The sequence below is a fragment of the Platalea leucorodia genome (assembly GCF_965183815.1).
Source record: "Platalea leucorodia genome assembly, chromosome: 5".
NCBI classification, from domain to species: domain Eukaryota; kingdom Metazoa; phylum Chordata; class Aves; order Pelecaniformes; family Threskiornithidae; genus Platalea; species Platalea leucorodia.
The window spans coordinates 7,475,671-7,487,519 of NC_138827.1; positions in this window are offsets into that span (position 1 = coordinate 7,475,671).

The following is an 11,849-nucleotide window of genomic DNA, read 5'->3' on the forward strand; positions in this document are numbered from 1 at the left end:
CCTAACTCTATACCTTACTGCTCAATCCTTAATGAGGAACAGATCATGCTAGATTGTAGAGTCGGATGGAAAGTATCCATTCCCATCTCTAGAGTCAGAAAAGTACTACATTTTCAAAATGTAAAGAATGAAGGAACAATTTTCAAACAGATGTGTTTACCACAGGAAGGTTAACTCTAAACTACTATCTATGTCATCAGATCTACTTTGCTCATTACCTCAGATGGTAGCAGAATAGAAACTTCAGCAGTGGCATAATAAATGGACAAGAACTAGGCATTAACTCCATCTAAACAAAACATTGGAAACACTGCTCTGTTTCCTGCCCTGTACCGTTTTTTGTTCCCTGACTCTTCCTTTCTCATTGACCTCTTCTGAAAATCCTCCTCATGTTGTTGACATCCAGTCAGTGAATCTGTGCTTGTTACACACACAATGGCTACAGTTGTGTTCAGAAATTGTATTGGGACATGAAGGTGGCTCAGTAGCTGCAGGACAGGATGTCTATGCAATCCCTAATTGTTTGTCTGTGACCCTTATTAGTTGTGTCATTCCTGCACTTGCTTTATTGTGGTAGCCCCAAGTCAAGGATTATTGCTTGTACTTTGGTGACTGATGGTGCAGATCTAGTGGGGAGTTGTGAAGTAATCAATTTTTTTCCATCTTCTAGCTGTGCAATTGAGTAATCTAATAGTGCCCTTTATCTTGTACTCACCCCTGCTTCATTTTATCATTTTTAGACCATTTCTCCAATATTCAAGATAGTTCTAAACTGATCTCCAAAATCTTTGCAGCTTTACTGAACATTTCTTCTGTTATCTTGGTTCCAACATGTAGACCAGGAATGAAAACACAGTATAGAATCAAGGCTGTTTGAGTGTCCATCCTTCTGATGAAAGAAACACAGAATAGAATCTGTACGAATAAAGTAGTACCAACATACTGGAGTACTTTTTCACAACATCCGCAAATCTGCATTTCTCTATACTTTCTCTTATTTCATTCACCCTACTGAAAATGCAGTAGTCATGGCATCAGCATGCCTGTATGTCTTGCATTCAAGCTTTTGTGTGCTTTGCTGTTCCACCTGTGTTTCAATGTCTCTATTATTCATCAGTAACAAAAGAATTAAACTATTTGTAAGATTTAAAAATCTAATACCAAAATACAAAAAAAACCCACAAAACAAAACAAACAAACAAAAAGAAACCCTGTGTTCAGAAGGAATCAATCACATCTATGAAAGTAGAAAATGGACTGCAGTTTGTCAAATAATATTTAGCAGCGTGTTTTTTGTAGAAGGGGACCTTCAAACTAGAGGGATCCAGTGGTTGTTAGTATTCTACAGCGATGTGCAGGACTTGGCAGAATATAAAGAATTTTTAGAGACTGATTATCCATTCTTTTTTTATTGGTGCCACGTTTGTAATATTTGTTTGTCCCTGGCTGATGCCACAGTAGGTGATATAAAAAGATGTATGAATAATTTATAAAAGAACTCAGTAGTCATCAAAGAGCATTGCTCTGATGATGTAGTATGCATGAAGGCCTTGGATAATAGATTACAGTGGAAGACACTGGAAGGATACATTTTGGCCTGTGTTTTTTACTGCATTTCTAGAAGTCTAGGCACTTTGGACATCTTAAGCTGCAAAAAGAAATTTTCCAAGTAAAAGCATTTTGAAGGTCTATAGTTTCTCTAAGTCCTTAAAACAATGAACTTTGTAATAAAGAAAGCTCACTGAATTTATATATTGTTTTAGCAGTTTCACTTAGATAACACCTGAGGCCTTTCATCAGAAAGATGTAAATTCTATTTTAAGTCAGTATAATCTGTAGATAGATGATTATTCATAAGGAGCAAGATTACTTTTTTTTTAATCCATGTTATTAGCCTTATTTTAAAGGGGAAATAAAACACTATGGTGGTTTCAGTTCTGCATCTTCACATTGGAGTTTCATAGAACCAAGTACTGCTGTCACTCAGAACAGTACAAATCAGAAGGGATTTCACTTTTGGACCATTGAATCCAACGGAATTGTTATTTGAGAAAAGAATCTGGCTGCATATAAAATATCTTCTGTTGGGACAAAAGCTGCAGCTACCTAGAGGGAAGTTCGTAAGGGTCCCCTTTCTGGTTCTTTCCATTTTGAACCATAGGAAAGAGGTGTGGCACAAAGGCAGTAGTTCAGAACTTCTAAGATATGCTAAGCATAAGATGACCAGAGAAATCATAAAACTTTACAGTCTGTATCTATTCTAAATTTATTGAGAGGATGCCAAAACATTTCTCTGTGCCAACACTGTTCCCCGTACCTTCAGCAAAGAAAATGTGATCCTTTCATTAATGACTCAAAGTGGCTAAGGCTATTTTGAAATAGATCAATGATCTGTGAAAACTGACACTTTGGCCCTTAGAAATTCAGGCTTTGCTCAAAGTTAAGTTAAGGTTGCCTTAACTTTTCTTCCATGCAAACATTAAGAAAATTAGCAGGCACTTGAACAGAAGCATGAGACAGAACTACATTTTAGATTTTATTAAGGTCAGTTCCACTAACTTGAAGATAATAATTCAATGTATATTGCCCATGCTCATTCACTTCTTCATGCTCACATATAGTAATAAGAAATCATGAAGTTTATGCTAATGGTATATTAGCTGTTTCCAAAGATGTGCTTGTAGCATAGGGTTCTAACAGAGGGTAAGCACCTTGTCCCTATAGGCACCTTTTCTCTCTTATCCTTCCTCTTCCACTTCTCCACCCATTTATTTAATGTGCGGTGTCTCACCTGAAGTCAAGACTGCAGACAGATGTCAGCAGGTGGTGGCAAACCTGTGTAACTGGATCAGAAGCTCACTTACTGTGTACAGGCAAGAATAAGAGGTATCAAATAAGTGGTTGAACTTCAGCTATTACCACATGGCAGATAGCTTTGTCCAAGCTATTAATGTCAGGCAGAGGTCAGAGAATCCTTCTGATCTTCTCAAACCCCACATGGTGTATAGCAAAATGGCATTCCAGGAATTGTGGAGCATTGGTAGCTGAAGTCGATAAAGAATAGCAACAGCAGAGAATCCAAGCCAATATTTTTTGAGCAACAAGTATTAGAGACTGAGGGAACTAGGAGACTACTGCCTCAGTAGCAGTAGCACTGTGTTATGGAATAGAAGCTCTTCTAAGGGAAACACTTCATGAGCTAGACAGCCTGTGATGATCAGAAGAGAAGTATATGAACCTATGTAACAGGCTAAAATAGGAAATGTAAATCTGAGCTGATTTGGTAGAATTAATAGGCTTGCTTTTAAGCACATCTTTTAAACTGTCTAGAAAAAAATTTTTGAATACCAGATGGATTATTCTCACCGGTCACAGCTATGCTATCTGACATATTTCTTTTTTTCTCTTCATTTTTCTTCCTGAAGACATCTTCAGCACAAACAGGATTCTCTTCTTTAAAAATTCTTATATTTTATCCTTAGTCCCAATGGCAGGCTAAATGAGAAGTGTTTTCTGAGTTTACTTCCATATTCATCTGCCAATGTCTGACCATCAGGCCAAACATGGAATTTTGACAACAATAATGGATGGTCTCTCTCATAAACCTACAAACATTAAGATGAGTCATGCATCCATATGTACACTCCTGCATCTGCCCAGAGTATTCAGTATGGATGATCTTACAAACTTCTACAGGCAGTTACCGGGACCATACAGAGGTGGCTTTGGAGTCTGTCTTTTTAAATTACTCTATAAAACAGCAATCTGTCCTTACCCATGGAATCCCAGTATATATCATACATTGTATATAATCTTGAAATGTACACCATTTTTAGCTTCTGAAAATCAGAGAAGTAAACCTATCTTTACGAGCATATTTTGCAGCTACAGAAGGCATTCAAGTGCCATAGCACTGCATACAATAACGGACTGGAGACTCAAAAGTTAGTTTGAGTGATCTCACAATGATTTCTGCAGCCACAGGCTGTAACCTCATATGTGGAAGAAGTTCTCCCCAGACTGACTCTACTGCAACTCCACTGAATTTGGCTTAGTTTGTACAGAAACAGAGAATGTAAGGTCATGCTTTAGAAAACCACATGGAGGAGATGAACTTCAGAAAAACAAACATTCGGTTCCCATGTTAGTGTCCTGAGAAATAAGCAGATTTAAAAAAAGAGAGGAGTAAGAAAAGAAACATGGTTTATAATAAGAACTGTCCCTTAGCTGAATGTTTACATAGATTTTCTGAACTCCAGGAGGCTTTTAATACTGCAATTTGGCTGCTACACCTGCATAAATATTTCAAAGCATGCTTACTTCTTTCCTGTTCAGTTAAATTTTCTTAAAGTCCTTCTAGATTTCATTTCTTCTAACCTACACTCGCTTTCCTTATTTCCTTACTTGTGGAAAATCTAAGATGGAATTCGTGAAAAGCAACTGCTATATACACAGCAAAACTCTCAAAAACATCTCACCCTGTAGAAAGAAGGTATAATCTTCTTTGTTTATTGTAGCCCTGTTGTGTCTTTTCCAAGACTCTCTTTTTCACTGTGCTTGGGATTCTTGGATCAGTTTGAATTATTTAAATGTTCATCCAACCCAGAGATACTTTTTTCAAGCAGGAAAATATTCATCCTCACTAGAATATACATTAGGCTTATTCCCAAAATCAAGACTCCCAGATTATCTTTTGGCACTGAATTGTGGGATGTATCACTTACAGATTTCCATAATACATTCTGCCAATATTTTCTTATATAAAGGTGCCTTATTTTTCTTCTCTTACTTCTACTAATTTTGGGGAAATAAAAAAACAAAGCAAAAACACAACAAAACAAACTAGGTCTGCTCTATTTGATTCTAGAAAACATACAAGAAATCAAGGCTTTTTAAGAAAAAAAAAAGGCTCCTTTTTTTTAATCTTGCGGACAGGGTTAAAGTGCCTGTTTTTCTAAAATTAATATTCTTTCTTAGCTGGATTAGTTGGGGATATGTCTCATCCAGAAGTAACAGAAATACATTCACAAGTGTGTATTATAGCTTCCAGGGGTTTTTGTCTTCAGAAGTCGTGTTATCTTTGACAAAATAAGGTGCCTGCAGTCATTTTGTGGAGCAACAGTGACATTTAGTGGCCACTGAAGCAATTCCTAAATCCTGTTGACCCCTTATTGTCTTGTTGACCCCGGGAACATTTAGCATACGCTGTCACCCTCTCTGTGATTCAGTTCATTTCTCCTTCCTTCTCTCCCCATCCTTTTGTATATTGTAATGTAAAATTTATAAAGGGGTAAAAAGCTATTTTCCGTAATAGATTACCACAGGCATTTTAACAACATAAATTTTTGTTTTGAGGGTCGTCCTTGAAAGTCAGCTCTTCTGCATATCAGGATAAAACACTTAATAACAATTAAATAAATTCCAACTTGTTTGAGAATCAGACCAAAGCAGTGCATTCTACAAATCAAATTACAAGGATTAGATAGAACCATTATTTCCCTTAATTTTTCACTCAGTTATCTCAACATTCTGATATTAAGCTCAGATCATTCATTTGTGGTTTTGTTTTGAACTCTGAGCAAGAGGTACTTGCTCCTTCAAAGTCCCTGTTTCCTCCTTCACTTCATAGGAAGTCCCTTTTCCCAGATCCCTGTACCCCTATTGATACAATTTTAAATTATGTCTGCAGAACTCTGCAAACTAAACTGGAAGAGGAGCAGAGCTAAAGCTTTCCTAGCTGGCAGGCTGTAACACCACAAGCAGCTCCCTTCCTGACCTTAGGAGCCACACGCTCGGGAGCATCTTGTTTCCTTCATCAGCATCACTTACTTATTCTGTGGCACAATCCAAGCCATGGCCTGTCTGTCAATCAGCACAGAGTGAACAACCAAGTCTAATAGCCAGCACAATAGTTCAAAGCTACTCTATTTTAAAATAGACATAGGTTCATTCTGATGTGGGTTTTAGGAAAACTTCTGCAGAGCGCCAAGAGAAGAAATGGTCAGCACTGAGCACGTGCAGCCTAATGCTTCAATACCAGAACACCGAAGCACATTCTGGAACCTACATCCTATTCCCCACATTTCTTACAGAAGTTGCAGCCTGTCCAAATTCACTGTCCACCTAAAGTTTCACTCCCTCATATATACTTGTGTGTACATTGCTATATATTATTAGATGCCAACTAGGCCTCACTACATATATAGAAGCAGCTTCAGTAAAGGATTAATAGACCGTTGCATGTGAAATTAAGCCTATGAGTTCCTTTGGGATTGCAAGTATTAAATAAATATGAGTGTTTGTTCTGTTTTATTTCACTCTGATTTCAGGGACTCCATGTATTTTAGCAAAGAAGATCAGGCATTTGACAATGATCACATGAACATAAAAATTATATTTAGATACTTCGGCCCTGTTTTTAAAACAGAATTATTTAGCTTAGCCCATTGACAGGATCCACATATCTACTGATGTGTAAACTCCTGAAAGTCCATCCTGTGTCCCATACTGGGTCTCTAATAATACTCATAGAGAAAATGCTCATTGAAAAACCAAAGGAGAAAATCAGACATTCAGCTGATGTCATTTTGCGTACCACAGCAGCAGCTCTTGTACTCATCTTGTCTGTATTACACACTGCCATTCAATGGAAGGAGCAAATTAATACCTACATAATTGGAAGCACTGAAAGAGTAGAGATGGGAGTCTTGGGAGAGAGTTGGGTGGATAAAACAGATTAGTTTTGCTATTTGACTAATTACTGGAAAACAGGACATGACTATCTCTTCCTGAGCCCACTCATTTCACTGAGCACTTAATTCCTTGTTTTCCCACTTAAGGCAATATTTGCAATTAGTGTCCCAGTTTGGAGAATGGTTCATATTACCTGTATGCTGAAGCCCATAAGCAGCTGCGAAAGCACAGCACTGCAGTTTTTCCAGTCATGTACTAAGGTTATCCTTCAAGATTCCTGAATTTAAAGGGCTATTTCGGGGATGTATTGTCTGTCCTGACCAAACTTCTTCCCTATAAAGATCTTTGAAAATGTTATATTTAACCACAGCCAGGAGTTTCTTTCAGGTAGTGCTATAATTTCTGTTTGAAGAACTTAAAATTGTGCTTTAATATAGTACTGCTCCCTCTAGTCATTTATTTTCTTCTGTCAGCCCTGTTCCCAACTGGTAAACAGCAGCGGTAGTTGGTATGCCACTGAAGTGCAGTGTAGAGACACCTCATTCAGCCAGATTAACGCAGCTCATTTACCAGCAGTAGGAAGCTCAGCAGCTTATTTATCCTGGTGCTCGGCTATGTTAGTCCACACTGAGCTTTGCATTGCCCAACAAAATAGTTGCAGGACCAGAATTACTGTATTCACAACCAGCTCAGCAAACCCTTGAGCTACTTTTCAATAGCATTGCAGACAGTCACATGTCTCCAGTAAGAAATTGATTTTGTACTATGGGGAAGCTGGAATAAAAGCAGTTGCTAGGGATGTTTCCAATCCTGAGAATGATAGCCACACACTACTTCCCAAAATATGGTTTTCCTCTCCCTCCTATCCCCTGTAATGGTTTTGCAATGTTTGTAAATTCTTAAACTAATATGTTCTGCAATAACAGCAAAGTCCTGCAGAATTCTACAGAAGACAGAGTCTGCAAACATGTTGGTCAGTTTTGCAAGGCTTCAAGTCTCCTAATCAGAGGGGATTTCTTCCTCAGTGATTGGGTCCAGATAAATCTCTTTTTCTAAACTATTCACGTTTATTTATATTCTGCCACAGATTGGCAGCTTAAGCTTACCGCAAAATGTATGTAAATAAATCAGTTATTCAAATGTTTTAGCATCCACCAGGATATCTAAGTATAACAAAGAGGCTGTGATAGGTAGTTACATAAAACCCTGTCCATTCGCTTTTCAAATATGGCCGAAAGCTGAAAGCTTGCTTTTCAAATTGTCAGCTGGGTCTTCTCTTTTCTGTTCCTTCAATCCACTTTCCTTGCAGATAACCACATGTGAACAACCCAAATTGAATTAGGTATGGCTTCCACACTATTGCTTATTTCCAGTAAGTGATGAGTGCCATAAATTAACTTCAAATCTTTTTCTATAATTCACAGGAGAATCAACGTAGCTATGTATTTTTTGCCTAAATCTATGTTCCAGGACTAAGGTGGCAGTTCTTCATGCATTTCTTCGTGCATTTTCTCAGTTACCTGTCAAACCTCTTCTCTCTTTTCTACTAATAGATGGTGAGAAGGCTATTTAATAATCTGGTTTCCTACAATATCAATGATACACTTCACCAGGGCAGTGTGACCTGTTCTCTAAAGGCGAACAGATTCCTAGCCAGACCATTGTGCTTCCTTACATTGCAGTAACTTGAGTTTTCAGTTCCATGTCACAACAAACCCAGAAGGCACTCTGGAAACACATCTTCATCCATTTTCCCTTAAACTTATTTTATTTGGCAAGTTTTAACAAGGTCCTCCAGTTCACATTTTGCAACTATGCCTTTTTACTCTTTGCATCTTATCCGAAAAAGCCAAGCAAAGAGAACAGGTCTCGGTCATCATTGCTTTAGATGACAGAGAAAAGTTTTGCCTGAGACTCCAAGGTGTATACAAGCTGTCCCTTTATATCTTTTACTGGAACACTATTCTTGGCTACCACAGTGACAATAGTCCCAAAAGTCTGTCCCGACATGCAGGACCATTCATCGCTAAAAACCATCTGTCAACTTCTTGTTTCACCTGATGCATATCTTTAAAAGGATTTTTCTCAGAAACAATTTATAAGATACCGACTGGGCTTTTATATATGTTTGTTATCATAAGGAAATCCAAGCAAGTATTCTTAGCAGTTACCTCTTTAGCTATCAGTAATTCCCTCTGAAGTTCTAGCAGCGCACATTTCAAACCCACTTCTGAGTAAGGGCCTATTTCAATATACATTATCTCATCCTGCAACTAATTGCATGACTCAACTTGGTAACTACTTCTTTCCCAGCACTCTTGGGTTTTCTCAAGCTTTCTTAACCAGTTCTGTGATTTCCACTCACCTAGCAAATCTGTTACTCATAATAGCTAGCCACACCCCCAAACTTGCTGTGATTTACTAAGAGTGTAAACAAACCAGTCAGATTTACACATTTTGTTTTGATACCCTTCTAAATTGGGTATTCCCTTAGGAAATGTTGACATATCTACCAGCAAGCCTTATGTTTGTAAACGTCCTTCTGGGTCTTGAGCAATATTTTTTTTCAGAATAGCAGCAAATAATTGAACTGTTTTCCTTACCTTTTGCATTACTGCTGAGTTCCTCTGTTTTACAAACATTGTTGCAAATATGTCATGACCTGTTTTAGAATTCCCCTGTTCAATCACACATGTTAGCAACAGAACTATGCTCACAGGCCTTTGGGCAGTCAATTTTTCATTTTCCTGGTAGTGGCAGCTTTTTTTTCCTCATGAGCTGCTTCAAAAATTGTTAAAAATCTATGGCAAATTCCACAGTTTCTCAGTATGTCTTTGTCTTTCTTTTGCTGATCTTCACTTGCAAAGCCAAGTCTACCCAAGTATTAATAAATCAATTTATTGTCAATTTATTTTAGAAGTCCTGATTTGTATCAAACATACCAAAAGCTCAACTCTCTTTACATATTCTGCCAATTTCCTTTCTATCCAGCTCTCCACTATTTCCTGGCAAGGTCGAGCTGGTGGCTGACTTGAAACAGCATGTCAAGGGCTATACAGTCTCTTTTTTTTCTGGATGTAGATTTTGAGTATCATCAAAATGATATTAGTCAAGTTTGATGCAGTAGAATCCCATTTCTGTCTATCTCCTGAGACAATGATTGTGATGCTGATGGTAAACTGTGCTAAACTGACCATCTAAATAGCTTTGCAACATTTTGCGTTGACTTGTATGAGCAAAAATAATGCAGAATACCTCCAAAGTAGGTGACTGTTGGAAATTGCCCATAGTTTCTTACCGATCTGGTTCCAGTTCTGAATGACTTCTACTGATCTGTGAATTTTTAATCTTTTTCTCAGTGTTTTTTCTTAGCTCCTCAAGCTGTTGTTTTAACAAAGTCCAGTGCTCTGTTTTCTGATGAAAAATTGGGTTGTTTCTCCAAGATCACAAATCTGCAAGCAAGAAAAGAACTGAATCGGGTCTCTACATCCAGGCTTACTGGCGTAACTACTGGCCTGGATTACTTGAAATGCAAGGCAAGCGTTACAAACCAGAGTTGATCAGACAGACGTTTATCTTTAGAAATACATGTTTAATGATGTAAAAATATTTCACAGAAATATTAATGTAACCATAATTGTGAAGGAAAAGTTATCAAAACATTTCTTTCATCACGTTCAAAATGACTTATAAAACTGATAAAATTCTGAAAGCAAAACAGTAAAACTGCAAGAGTACTTCTATCTCTTTCAAGCCAAATATTTCCATACAGCATTTCACAATAAGGGAAAATCTCAGAAGGTATTTTGTCACTTTTATTCTATTGTTGCTGTAATCTGAATAATCACTTCCATTCCGAGCCTCCTGTGTTGCACAACTTAGCCCTTTATATGCACTACCTTCAGCTTCCACCTCAAGTTTTCTTTAGATGCCCCACAAATGCATTTCTATGCTCATGTTGTGCCTTAGGTGGTTATAATGAAGGAAGGAAATATAGTATCATATTATTATAATTTTCATTTTGGAGTCTTGCTGATACCTCAGGGCAGTTCAATCTTTATTATTATGGCAGACTCACTCTAGTGCTTTTATTGCTCATAACTGATTAACTCTGATATGGAGCTGTATTCATTTTCCCCACCTTTGAAAAGGAGGCTGACTGGCTCACAGACAGGGGGAAGACTTTGGAAAGGAAAACTTCTAGCTGTGTACCTGATCCCAATAAATTTCTTGCAAACTGTATGCAAACTCTTTTCTGCGCATCTGTTTCAGTAATAAAGTGAATGCTATGAGGCATAATTCATTACAGATCATGTTGGTTTTGAGATAGTTCTCAACTCATGTCTGAATATTTAATCAGAGTGTATACATTCATGTGTTTATGGCACCACAAGACATAAACCAGTGAAGAATCAGATATACTACCCAGGCCTAACTGAATGACAGCTCGAAATTCAGGATTGCCTTATTTATACCTTCTTGGTACAACAAGAGAACAGATTTTTTTCAACTGGTGATTAAATTTTGCCTTTCTTCTGCAAATACTTATTTTGCTTCCCAGCAAAAGCATGGTATCTTATCGCTAATACCGTTAAACACATCCACGTTTTCCTCTTGAACATCGCATGCATTTCACAGCAATAATGAAGTCACTCTCCACAACATCCACCTTTTGATTCTCAGTACAGACATTTGATAAAAATAGTAGGAGACTGGGATAACGAAGAGCAAGAAGATAGAAGTTTACCTGAAAGCTATGAAATACTTTCAGAGAACATCCTTCTACCATGGAAGGAAAACATTCCCATGGGAAACATACAGAAAGATGTGCCTTTTCAGTGTGTCCCAAAGATGAAGGGATGGAGGAAAAAGAAGGATGGAAGGGACGAAGGAAGGGAGGGAGGGAGGAATGGAGGAAGAAGGGAATTGAAGGAAGGATGGAAGGAAAGAGGACAGAAAGAATGAAGATGGGAAGGAAGGAGGAAAGGGAAGAGGGGGCAGAGAAAGCAAGAAGAAATGAAGGAAAGAAGAAAAGAGGGAAGAAGTGAAAGAAAGAGGAAGGAAGGGAGAGGACGGAAGGAAGGAGCAAACTTTAGGGTGTAGCTGCTTGTGCTGTTCCTGCATGTCTGAGAATCTAGAGATTAACTGAATACTAA